Genomic DNA, 11,708 nt, shown 5'->3' with positions numbered 1-11,708 from the left:
AATTATCTCTCTTTTATGTATTTCATAATGTTAAAAATTACTGTCACCTGAAACTCCTGTCCTTACCAAAGTGCCATCCATCCATCCATCCTCTTCCGCTTATCCGAGGTCGGGTCGCGGGGGCAGCAGCTTGAGCAGAGATGCCCAGACTTCCCTCTCCCCAGCCACTTCTTCTAGCTCTTCCGGGAGAATCCCAAGGCGTTCCCAGGCCAGCCGAGAGACATAGTCCCTCCAGCGCGTCCTGGGTCTTCCCCGGGGCCTCCTCCCGGTTAGACGTGCCCAGAACACCTCACCAGGGAGGCGTCCAGGAGGTATCCTGAACAGATGCCGAGCCACCTCATCTGACTCCTCTCGATGCGGAGGAGCAGCGGCTCTACTCTGAGCCCCTCCCGGATGACTGAGCTTCTCACCCTATCTTTAAGGGAGAGCCCAGACACCCTGCGGAGGAAACTCATTTCAGCCGCTTGTATTCGCGATCTCGTTCTTTCGGTCACTACCCATAGCTCATGACCATAGGTGAGGGTAGGAACATAGATCGACTGGTAAACTGAGAGCTTTGCCTTATGGCTCAGCTCCTTTTTCACTACGAAAGACCGATGAAGAGCCCGCAATACTGCGGATGCCGCACCAATCCGCCTGTCGATCTCATGCTCCAATCTTCCCTCACTCGTGAACAAGACCCCGAGATACTTGAACTCCTCCACTTGGGGCAGGATCTCGCTACCAACCCTGAGAGGGCACTCCACCCTTTTCCGGCTGAGGACCATGGTCTCGGATTTGGAGGTGCTGATTCCCATCCCAGCTGCTTCACACTGGCTGCGAACCGATCCAAAGAGAGCTGAAGATCACAGCCTGATGAAGCAAACAGGACAACATCATCTGCAAAAAGCAGTGACCCAATCCTGAGTCCACCAAACCGGACCCCCTCAACGCCCTGGCTGCGCCTAGAAATTCTGTCCATAAAAGTTATGAACAGAATCGGTGACAAAGGGCAGCCCTGGCGGAGTCCAACTCTCACTGGAAACGGGTTCGACTTACTGCCGGCAATGCGGACCAAGCTCTGACACCGATCGTACAGGGACCAAACAGCCCTTATCAGGGGGTCCGGTACCCCATACTTTCGGAGTACCCCCCACAGGATTCCCCGAGGGACACGGTCGAACGCCTTTTCCAAGTCCACAAAACACATGTAGACTGGTTGGGCAAACTCCCATGCACCCTCCAGGACCCTGTTAAGGGTGTAGAGCTGGTCCACTGTTCCGCGACCAGGACGAAAACCACACTGTTCCTCCTGAATCCGAGGCTTAACTATCTGACAGACCCTCCTCTCCAGGACCCCTGAATAGACTTTTCCAGGGAGGCTGAGGAGTGTGATCCCTCTGTAGTTGGAACACACCCTCCAGTCCCCTTTCTTAAAGAGGGGGACCACCACCCCGGTCTGCCAATCCAGAGGCACTGCCCCTGATGTCCATGAGATGTTGCAGAGGCGTGTCAACCAAGACAGTCCTACAACATCCAGAGCCTTGAGGAACTCCGGGCGTATCTCATCCACCCCCGGGGCCCTGCCACCAAGAAGTTTTCTGACCACCTCGGTGACCTCAGTCCCAGAGATGGGGGAGCCCACCTCTGAGACCCCAGGCTCTGCTTCCTCATTGGAAGGCATGTTAGTGGGATTGAGGAGGTCTTCTAAGTACTCACCCCCTGACCCACAACATCCTGAGTCGAGGTCAGCAGCGCACCATCCCAACCATATACAGTGTTGACACTGCACTGCTTCCCCTTCCTGAGACGCCGGATGGTGGACCAGAATCTCCTCGAAGCCGTCTGAAAGTCGTTCTCCATGGCCTCCCCAAAATCCTCCCACGCCCGAGTTTTTGCCACAGCAACCACCAAAGCTGCATTCCACTTGGCCTGCCGGTACCTATCAGCTGCCTCCAGAGTCCCACAGGACAAAAGGGTCCTGTAGGACTCCTTCTTCAGCTTGACGGCATCCCTCCCTCCCATGTCCACCAACAGGTTCGGGGATTGCCGCCACGACAGGCACTGACCACCTTACAGCCACAGCTCCAGTCAGCTGCCTCAACAATAGAGGCACAGAACATGGCCCATTCGGACTCAATGTCCCCCACCTCCCTCGGGATGTTGTCGATGTTCTGCCGGAGGTGGGAGTTGAAGCTACTTCTGACAGGGGGCTCTGCCAGACGTTTCCAGCAGATCCTCACAACACGTTTGGGCCTACCACGCCTGACCGGCATCCTCCCTCACCATCGAGGCCAACTCACCACCAGGTGGTGATCAGTTGACAGCTCCGCCCCTCTCTTCACCCGAGTGTCCAAGACATGTGGCCGCAAGTCCGATGACACGACCACAAAGTCAATCATTGAACTGAGGCCCAGGGTGTCCTGGGGCCAAGTGCACATATGAACACCCCTATGCTTGAACATGGTGTTCGTTATGGACAATCCGTGACGAGCACAGAAGTCCAATAACAAAACACCGCTCGGGTTCAGATCGGGGGGGCCATTCCTCCCAATCACGCCCTTCCAGGTCTCACTGTCATTGCCCACGTGAGCATTGAAGTCTCCCAGCAGAACGAGGAAGTCCCAGGAAGGTATGCCCTCTAGCACCCCCTCTAGGGACTCCAAAAAGGGTTGGTACTCCGAACTGCTGTTCAGTGCATACGCACAAACAACAGTTAGGACCCGTCCCCCCACCCGAAGGCAAAGGGAGGCTACCCTCTCGTCCACCGGGGTAAACCCCAATGTACAGGCTCCAAGTTGGGGGGCAATAAGTATACCCACACCTGCTCGGCGCCTCTCACCGGGGGCAACTCCAGAGTGGTACAGAGTCCAGCCCCTCTCAAGGAGATTGGTTCCAGAGTCCAAGCTGTGTGTCGAGGTGAGTCCGACTATATCTAGCCGGAACCTCTCAACCTCGTGCACTAGCTCAGGCTCCTTCCCCTTCAGAGAGGTGACATTCCATGTCCCAAGAGCCAGGTTCTGTAGCCGAGGATCGGACCGCCAAGGTCCCCGCCTTCGGCCACCACCCAACTCACACTGCACCCGACCTCCTTGGCCCCCCTCATAGGTGGTGAGCCCATGGGAAGGGGGACCCACGTTGCCTCTTTGGGCTGTGCCCTGCAGAGCCCCATGGGTGCAGGCCCGGCCACCAGGCGCTCGCCATCGAGCCCCACCTCCAGGCCTGACTCCAGAGGGGGGCCCCGGTGACCCGCGTCCGGGCAAGGGAAAACGCCGTTCAAAGTTTTCATTCATCATAGAAGGCTTGAACCGCTCTTTGTCTCATCCCTCACCTAGGACCAATTTGCCTTGGGTGGCCCTACCAGGGACATAAAGCCCCGGACAACAGAGCTCCTAGGATCATTGGGACACGCAAACCCCTCCACCACGATAAGGTAGAGGTTAAAGGAGGGGTTACCAAAGTGCCATCTGTGAGAATTGCCTCGTCACCTCACCCTACTCATCAGCTCTGCCTGGGAAATTCTTGGATTAACAATTCTGAGAATTTACTGTTATTCACCTCTTTACACACAGCAGCAATTTCCAGGATGAACAGAGTTCAAACACATGAAACTCTAATCCAACCAAAGAGGAAGAGGTTTTAAACCGTATGCAAAAAGATTTACAATCACAGAATGTATTTTTTTTCTTGTCTTGAGAAAATTACCTTGGTAGGCGGTAGTGGTCACATCCTATGTTTGTTCTAATAATTTTATTATTATTGCACCCAACATACTAAAATAACAAGGATGTACTAAACTATGAAAAGTACAATGAATGAGGAACTAAAAAACAGAGGTAAACAAGAATTGCAGTAATGATCCTGATAATACAGCTGTCGAAAACTGTACCAAATACTCTCCGAAATTTCCACAAATCAAGACTTGGCATACAAATGGCACAACAGCACACCTCCAATATTGCCAAGGCTTCCAACTGTTCAAAGTAAACTGCTATAGCATAATAGTCTCAAACTCACTTAATCCAAATCACAGTCATGGGACAGCCTATTCCAGTACCATCATACATAAAGGCAGGAAGCAGCCATTATCACAGCATCAGTCCACTGGATAGCTCATTCACAAAGGCCCACTTTGGAATCGCCAATTAACCTAACCTGCACATTATTTGCGGGAATGTGGGAAGAAACCCATCACAAGACATGGGTTGAACCATGCAAACTCCAAATGAACAAATAGGCATGGAAGGCAGAAATGCTAACCATTATATCATCACTAGTCATTTAGCCCGTTACAATAATGGGCGCTAGAACAGTAGTGCATTAACATTAGTAGGAACAGTCTGTATTAAATGGCAAGGGACTTTGACCTCATTCTTTTTGTTGGTCGTATTTTTCTTTCTTTCAGCCTTTCTTTTGTTGATGTTTACTTGCTGAGCTGACCGTTCTTCATGGGCTGCCGCCGTGTATTGTGTGTCTAATTTTCTGTGACAGTAATACTGTCTTGTACGGCTCTATTCAGTAAGGGCGCGCACAAAAAGGCGAGCTTCAAAAGGGCGACCTCAATTGAGCACGGCGAATAAAGGCGTTCGTAGATAATTTAGTTTAAATGTCTCTGGAATATGTGAAGAGCAACAAAGGTGCAGATCTTTATTTATGCGCGCCATTATTCACTGCGCCCAATTGAGGTTGCCCTTTTGAGGCTCGCCTTTTTGTGCGCACCCTTATTGAAGGATACCGTCTTGTACGTCCGCTGGCTTGTACGTCCGTAATATACCTTTAATTTTCTCTGGCGGTAATACAGGCGTGCGCGTCGGTAATATGCCTTTAATCTCCTGTGACAGTAATACTGGCTTGTATGTGGCTGTAATATGCGTCACTGTATTGTGTACCTTTAATTTCCTCTCGCAGTAATACTGGTTTGTATTTCCGTAAAACGCCTCTAACTTTCTCTGACAGTAATATCGCGAGTCGCACCGTGCCCTGCGCATGCGCACTTCATCAGAAGACACCCACACACGGACACCTGGACGCACATAGGGATTTTATATATATATAGATACTGCATTATGATAAAAGTAGTTGCAAAAATTAGAAAACAGCATTAAGATGAGTATATTTTTCATGCTACTTGTAATTTATCTCATTAGACAGCTCTAGTATTAAAACTTTGTGTGTGTGTGAAATCATCCATCAGCCTGTGGTATGTAGTTGTGTTTCTGTTAGTTATCTTGGTAGTGTTGTACTGTGAGTTAAAAAAAAGAAAACACAGCAACTGTGCAAACTCCACAAAAACAGTGACAAGGGTTTGATTAAACCCAAGTGCTACATTTGTGAGACAGCAGTGCAAGCCACTGTGCCGCGCCACCATACTGTTTGTTATGCATTAAAGAGAAAAGGAGTATCAGAATATATACAGTAATCCCTTGCTATATCGCGCTTCGCCTTTCGCGGCTTCACTCTATCGCGGATTTTATATGTAAGCATCCATCCATCCATCCATCCATCCATCCATCCATCCATTGTCTCCCGCTTATCCGAGGTCGGGTCGCGGGGGCAGCAGCTTGAGCAGAGATGCCCAGACTTCCCTCTCCCCGGCCACTTCTTCTAGCTCTTCCGGGAGAATCCCAAGGCGTTCCCAGGCCAGTCGAGAGACATAGTCCCTCCAGCATGTCCTGGGTCTTCCCCGGGGCCTCCTCCCGGTTGGACGTGCCCGGAACACCTCACCAGGGAGGCGTCCAGGAGGCATCCTGATCAGATGCCCGAGCCACCTCATCTGACTCCTCTCGATGCGGAGGAGCAGCGGCTCTACTCTGAGCCCCTCCCGGATGACTGAGCTTCTCACCCTATCTTTAAGGGAGAGCCCAGACACCCAGCGGAGGAAACTCATTTCAGCCGCTTGTATTCGCGATCTCGTTCTTTCGGTCACTACCCATAGCTCATGACCATAGGTGAGGGTAGGAACATAGATCGACTGGTAAATTGAGAGCTTCGCCTTGCGGCTCAGCTCCTTTTTCACCACGACAGACCGATGCAATGCCCGCATTACTGCGGATGCCGCACCGATCCGCCTGTCGATCTCACGCTCCATTCTTCCCTCACTCGTGAACAAGACCCCGAGATACTTGAACTCCTCCACTTGGGGCAGGATCTCGCTACCAACCCTGAGAGGGCACTCCACCCTTTTCCGGCTGAGGACCATGGTCTCGGATTTGGAGGTGCTGATTCTCATCCCAGCCGCTTCACACTCGGCTGCGAACCGATCCAGAGAGAGCTGAAGATCACGGCCTGATGAAGCAAACAGGACAACATCATCTGCAAAAAGCAGTGACCCAATCCTGAGCCCACCAAACTGGACCCCCTCAACACCCTGGCTGCGCCTAGAAATTCTGTCCATAAAAGTTATGAATATGTAAGCATATTTAAATATATATCGCGGATTTTTTGCTGGTTCGCGGATTTCTGAGGACAATGGGTCTTTTAATTTCTGGTACATGCTTACTCAGTTGGTTTGCCCAGTTGATTTCATACAAGGGACGCTATTGGCAGATGGGTGAGAAGCTACCCAACTTACTTTTCTCTCTCTCTCTTGCTCTGACTTTCTCTGATCCTGATGTAGGGGGTGTGAGCAGGGGGGCTGTTCGCACACCTAGACGATACGGACGCTCGTCTAAAAATGCTGAAAGATTATCTTCACTTTGCTACCTTCTGTGTGCAGCTGCTTCGTGAAGCGACATGCTACACGGTGCTTCGCATACTTAAAAGCTCAAAGGGCACGTATTGATTTTTCAGTTTTGTTTTTCTCTGGCTCTCTCTCTCTCTCTCTTTGCTCCTGACGGAGGGGGTGTGAGCTGCCGCCTTCAACAGCTTTGTACCGGCGGTGCTTCGCATACTTAAAAGCCAAACAGCCCTATTGATTTGTTTGCTTTCCTCTCTGTTTCTGACAGCCTGTGCTCCTGATGCGCACTCCTTTGAAGAGGAAGATATGTTTGCATTCTTTTAATTGTGAGACAGAACTGTCATCTCTGTCTTGTCATGGAGCACAGTTTAAACTTTTGAAAAAGAGACAAATGTTTGTTTGCAGTGTTTGAATAACGTTCCTGTCTCTCTACAACCTCCTGTGTTTCTGCGCAAATCTGTGACCCAAGCATGACAATATAAAAATAACCATATAAACATATGGTTTCTACTTCGCGGATTTTCTTATTTCGCGGGTGGCTCTGGAACGCAACCCCTGCGATGGAGGAGGGATTACTGTACTTAAGTCAGAAATTTGTAGTCAAAAGTCAGCCCAATTTTTTTCCACTTCTCAAAACCTTTATTATAGAGAATAATAAATGTTAGAATCTGATTCTTCAGAGCAAAAAAAAAAACAATAGATTTTATTTGTCTCAGTTTTGAGAATTAGAAGATAAAACATAATTGATAAATCAAGCAAAGTTCTTAACCAAAAGTCAAGTTTTGCCAAAGCCAAAAACAGAAACCAAAACATCTTGTCAAGAACAGAAAGCAAGAAGTCAGAAAAACGAGGCTAAAACAAAACAAAACCAAGTCAAAGTAAAAAGCAAAGTACACATACTTCATATTTTTATCCATTTTTCGGATGATCCCATAATGCATGCATCAGCCTTTAGGTGGTCAACCTGGTCATCTCACACTCTGTTTATTCCCTAAGAATTCTGGGTATGGTCACCATAGCAACAGACTATCCAAAATGCTAGAAAATGGTGGTGACCACTATAAAACAAAATGGCATTAAATACAGCAATAGTCAGTCAGTCATTTCCCAACCCGCTATATCCCAACACAGGGTCACGGGGGTCTGCTGGAGCCAATCCCAGCCAGCACAGGGCGCAAGGCAGGAACAAATCCCCGGGCAGGGCGCCAACCCACCACAGGGCACCCACACACCAAGGACAATTTAGGACCGCCAATGCACCTAACCTGCATGTCTTTGAATTGTGGGAGGCAACTGGAGCGCCTGGAGGAAACCGGGGAGAACATGCAAACTCCACGCAGGGAGGACCTGGGAAGTGAACCTGGATCTCCTTACTGCGAGGCAGCAGCGCTACCACTGTGCCACCGTGCCACCCTACAGCAATAGTCATCTTCTCAAAATTCTTTTTCATTAGAATCAGATTCCTCAAAATCCCAGATTAGATGCATACTTTGCCTTAGCAATGTACCAGGAACCCACACAAAATACCAATCATGGCATTTTATAGTTTGAATAATTAATGAGCTGTATGTTTATAAACTAACACAGCATAACAAGACATGATGTGAGGTGACCTAACAGAACATTCTAAAGCTCGGTTAATCCATTTCAGGATTGTGGACAGCCAAAGTCCATCCTTGAAGCTTATGGTGTAAGGCAGAAAGTAATCTTTTGTGGAACAGCAGCCCATAATGAGGCCAATTTAGAATTTCCAATAAGCCTGGCACGTGCATTTTTGGGACATGAAAGTAATGCCAGAGCATCCAGAGGAAAACCTATGCAGACATGGTAAGAAAGTGCAAACTCCACACAGACAGTGACCCCATTCCTCTAAGTTTAAAAAGCAAAGTTGCAGAGATACAAAAGAGGAATAAATATAAGAGAAGATTATAATATTAAGTGCACACATAGAATACAGGGTAACAGTACATAATTGTTAATGATTTGTGAGAAGCAGGCAGGCCATGTTCATACTGTTGACACAAAGCTGCTTTTGACAGATAGAGCAACGTGACCCCAAATCTCAGGCCAGTTTTGTTACTTGGTGCATATCTGCATACCCCACAATTCCATGCTTAACTACCCATATTTGGACACTCACAGAATAAACACATCTACAAAAGTTGACAGATGAGTAGATGGATCGGTTAAACACACATCCAGAAGCCTGAAGACTGGCGTTTAGGATGCTAGTCTATTGTTCACTTATTAACCTGAATAGCTTCTGTGGTTTTAGAATTAAAAGTGTTCTCGGTGCTTGGCATCAAAAATCCAACTATAGCCTGAAGACTGGCGTTTAGGATGCTAGTCTATTGTTCACTTATTAACCTGAATAGCTTTTGTGGTTTTAGAATTAAAAGTGTTCTCAGTGCTTGGCATCAAAAATCCAACTATAGCCTGAAGACTGGTGTTTAGGATGCTAGTCTATTGTTCACTTATTAACCTGAATAGCTTCTGTGGTTTTAGAATTAAAAGTGTTCTCAGTGCTTGGCATCAAAAATCCAACTATCGTGCATTAAGGTTCACCTAATGGCTTAGATATTATTTCATGCAAACAAGGGTTTAGAAAGAACTGCTGGCCGTGGCAGCAATTTAAACGAAGCATCAGTCTGTGTGGTTGAGTGTCTTGACTGAAGAACAAGGTGCGTGGACCTCATCAGTCCGACCACAGGTTTGATCAGGTGAAAGCCACGCTGAAGAAGACTTATTTATATCTGGACTGAAAGCTGCCATAAGGGCATCAGAATACCATTGGCTGGACAAAGACAGGTGACGAAAGGAGACTGAATTTCAAGTAGAATAAACTCCCAAATGCAGCTGGATGAACAGGTATACTTACCAAATATAAATACTATTTTGTAGCTTTATGAGTAGAAATGTTAACCGCAACTCAAATTTACTGAAACATGAGAAAATAGTCAATCTAATCAGACTGTGTGGTGAAGAATAATGAATGCAAGTGCTGCTGCTGCCACTTTATTTTGTGCCAAGGGGGAAATTATGAAGTAAAGTACTATCCATCTATAGACCCAACTATCTTGAATTGAAATTCAGCCCCTCGTTGTGAATTGTGTAGATGTTGCACATTTTCCTTGTCACATTCCAAAGACCGGCATACAAGATACACTGGTAGCCCTATGATAGCCCTGAGGCATTCAATGCAAGTTGGTTCTTGACCTGCACCCATTACTGCTGGGATATGCCCTATCTAACAATGACTATGAACTGGATTAAGAGGGAGTGACCATTTAATTTTATAGATCAGAGTTTGTTCAGATTATTGAAGCAAAACACAGACTGGCAAGGACCAGGCATGGTTGGTGCCACGGTAGCCTGTCTTTTAAATTCAGAAACACACAGCAGCAAGCACTGGCATTGTGTGGTGAAAATAACAGAAGGGTTTATTCTTTCTTTGGAGTACCATGGGCAACAGACATACTCGGAAATGAGTGATCATCATCAATTCGAACAAGACGATGGTGTACTGAAAAATTTTACAAAGTATAAAATATATAGTATACAAATATATACTATCATATTAAACTGAAACGAAAAAAAAATCACACTTATCAAAAATGTTACAAAAGTATACAATACTGTATATAGTATATTTATAATATATATCTCTCTATTATAAAAAGAAATCCTGTCCCCTGTCCTGATAGTCTACGACAGGGGTAGGCAACGTCGGTCCTGGAGTGCCACAGTATGTGCAGGTTTTTGTTCCAACCCAGTTCCTTAACGAGAACTCAATTATTGCTGATGAAGCACATATTGCTTAAGTGACATTTTAATGCTTCATTTTAGTGGTCTCGCTTGTTAAGGTTCTCCAACCTTAATTGCTTATTTCAATCTTAAACTGCTGCATTCAGTGTTTTAATTGCTCCTTATTAGCAATAAGATGTAAAACAGGGGTAGGCAATGTCGGTCCTGGTGAGCCGCAGTGGCTACAGGTTTTCATTCCAACCCAATTGCTTAATTAGAAACCAATCATTGCCAATCTCAGACCTTATTTAATTTTATGGCTTGTTAGTCTGTGCAATGTAAGGCTTTTATATCGTAGATTTTTTTCCTTTCCAAGGATCTCATCCAAATGATTTGAAGCCTAAAACAGATCATTTTTCTGTCACATTTTTCTATTAAGTGTTTTATTAAATCAAACCGTGCATGATGAACACACACAGATGTAATTGGAAAAAAGCTAGCTGGAGAACTGCTGGCTGCTTTGTCTTTTACATCTTATTGCTAATAAGGAGCAATTAAAACACTGAATGCAGCAGTTTAAGATTGAAATAAGCAATTAAGGTTGGAGAACCTTAACAAGCGAGACCACTAAAATGAAGCATTAAAATGTCACTTAAGCAATATGTGCTTCATCAGCAATAATTGAGTTCTCGTTAAGGAACTGGGTTGGAACAAAAACCTGCACATACTGTGGCACTCCAGGACCGACGTTGCCTACCCCTGGTCTACGATACATGATTTTTCTCGGAAGATAATTTAAAGACCCGCGAGATGAAAGAAACCTGCCACGGTGCGTCTCACGGGAACATAGAACGAGAGTCTTGCAAGACACACCCTACTTACATCCATCCATCCATTTTCCAACCCGCTGAATCCGAACACAGGGTCACGGGGGTCTGCTGGAGCCAATCCCAGCCAACACAGGGCACAAGGCAGGGAACCAATCCCGGGCAGGGTGCCAACCCACCGCAGGACACACACAAACACACCCACACACTAGGGCCAATTTGGAATCACCAATCCACCTAACCTGCATGTCTTTGGAGCGCCCGGAGGAAACCCACGCAGACACGGGGAGAACATGCAAACTCCACGCAGGGAGGACCCGGGAAGCGAACCCAGGTGTCCTAACTGCGAGGCAGCAGCGCTACCACTGCGCCACCGTGCCGCCCACCCTACTTACAAGCAATATCAAATAAAACAAATCAGTAGTGTAAAGGCAGTCATGCAGCGCACACAGCTCCAGGGCTCAGTGCATATAAAGTGTATA

The 11,708-nt window shown here is 47.1% G+C and overlaps 1 protein-coding gene across 5 annotated transcripts in view; it reads left to right on the top strand.

Annotated features, from left to right (window-relative positions):
- LOC114653992 (alanine aminotransferase 2-like) overlaps positions 1-11,708 on the top strand; it is a 493,749-nt gene that overhangs the window by 438,024 nt on the left and 44,017 nt on the right. Inside the window, exon 2 of one of the 5 annotated variants that reach the window (XM_051928999.1) lies at positions 9,421-9,523. The exons of 1 other annotated variant lie outside the window; for it this stretch is intronic. The gene's annotated coding sequence lies outside the window, so the exon portion shown is untranslated. Of the gene's footprint in view, positions 1-9,240; positions 9,524-11,708 lie in introns of those variants that run through there. 3 more of the 5 variants (XM_051928998.1, XM_051929001.1, XM_028804496.2) reach the window with 3 other exon arrangements.

The sequence above is a fragment of the Erpetoichthys calabaricus genome, chromosome 6 (genome assembly GCF_900747795.2).
Source record: "Erpetoichthys calabaricus chromosome 6, fErpCal1.3, whole genome shotgun sequence".
Lineage (NCBI taxonomy): Eukaryota > Metazoa > Chordata > Cladistia > Polypteriformes > Polypteridae > Erpetoichthys > Erpetoichthys calabaricus.
The sequence above is the reverse complement of the archived record's forward strand: the minus strand, read 5'-3'. Positions and strand labels throughout refer to the sequence as shown.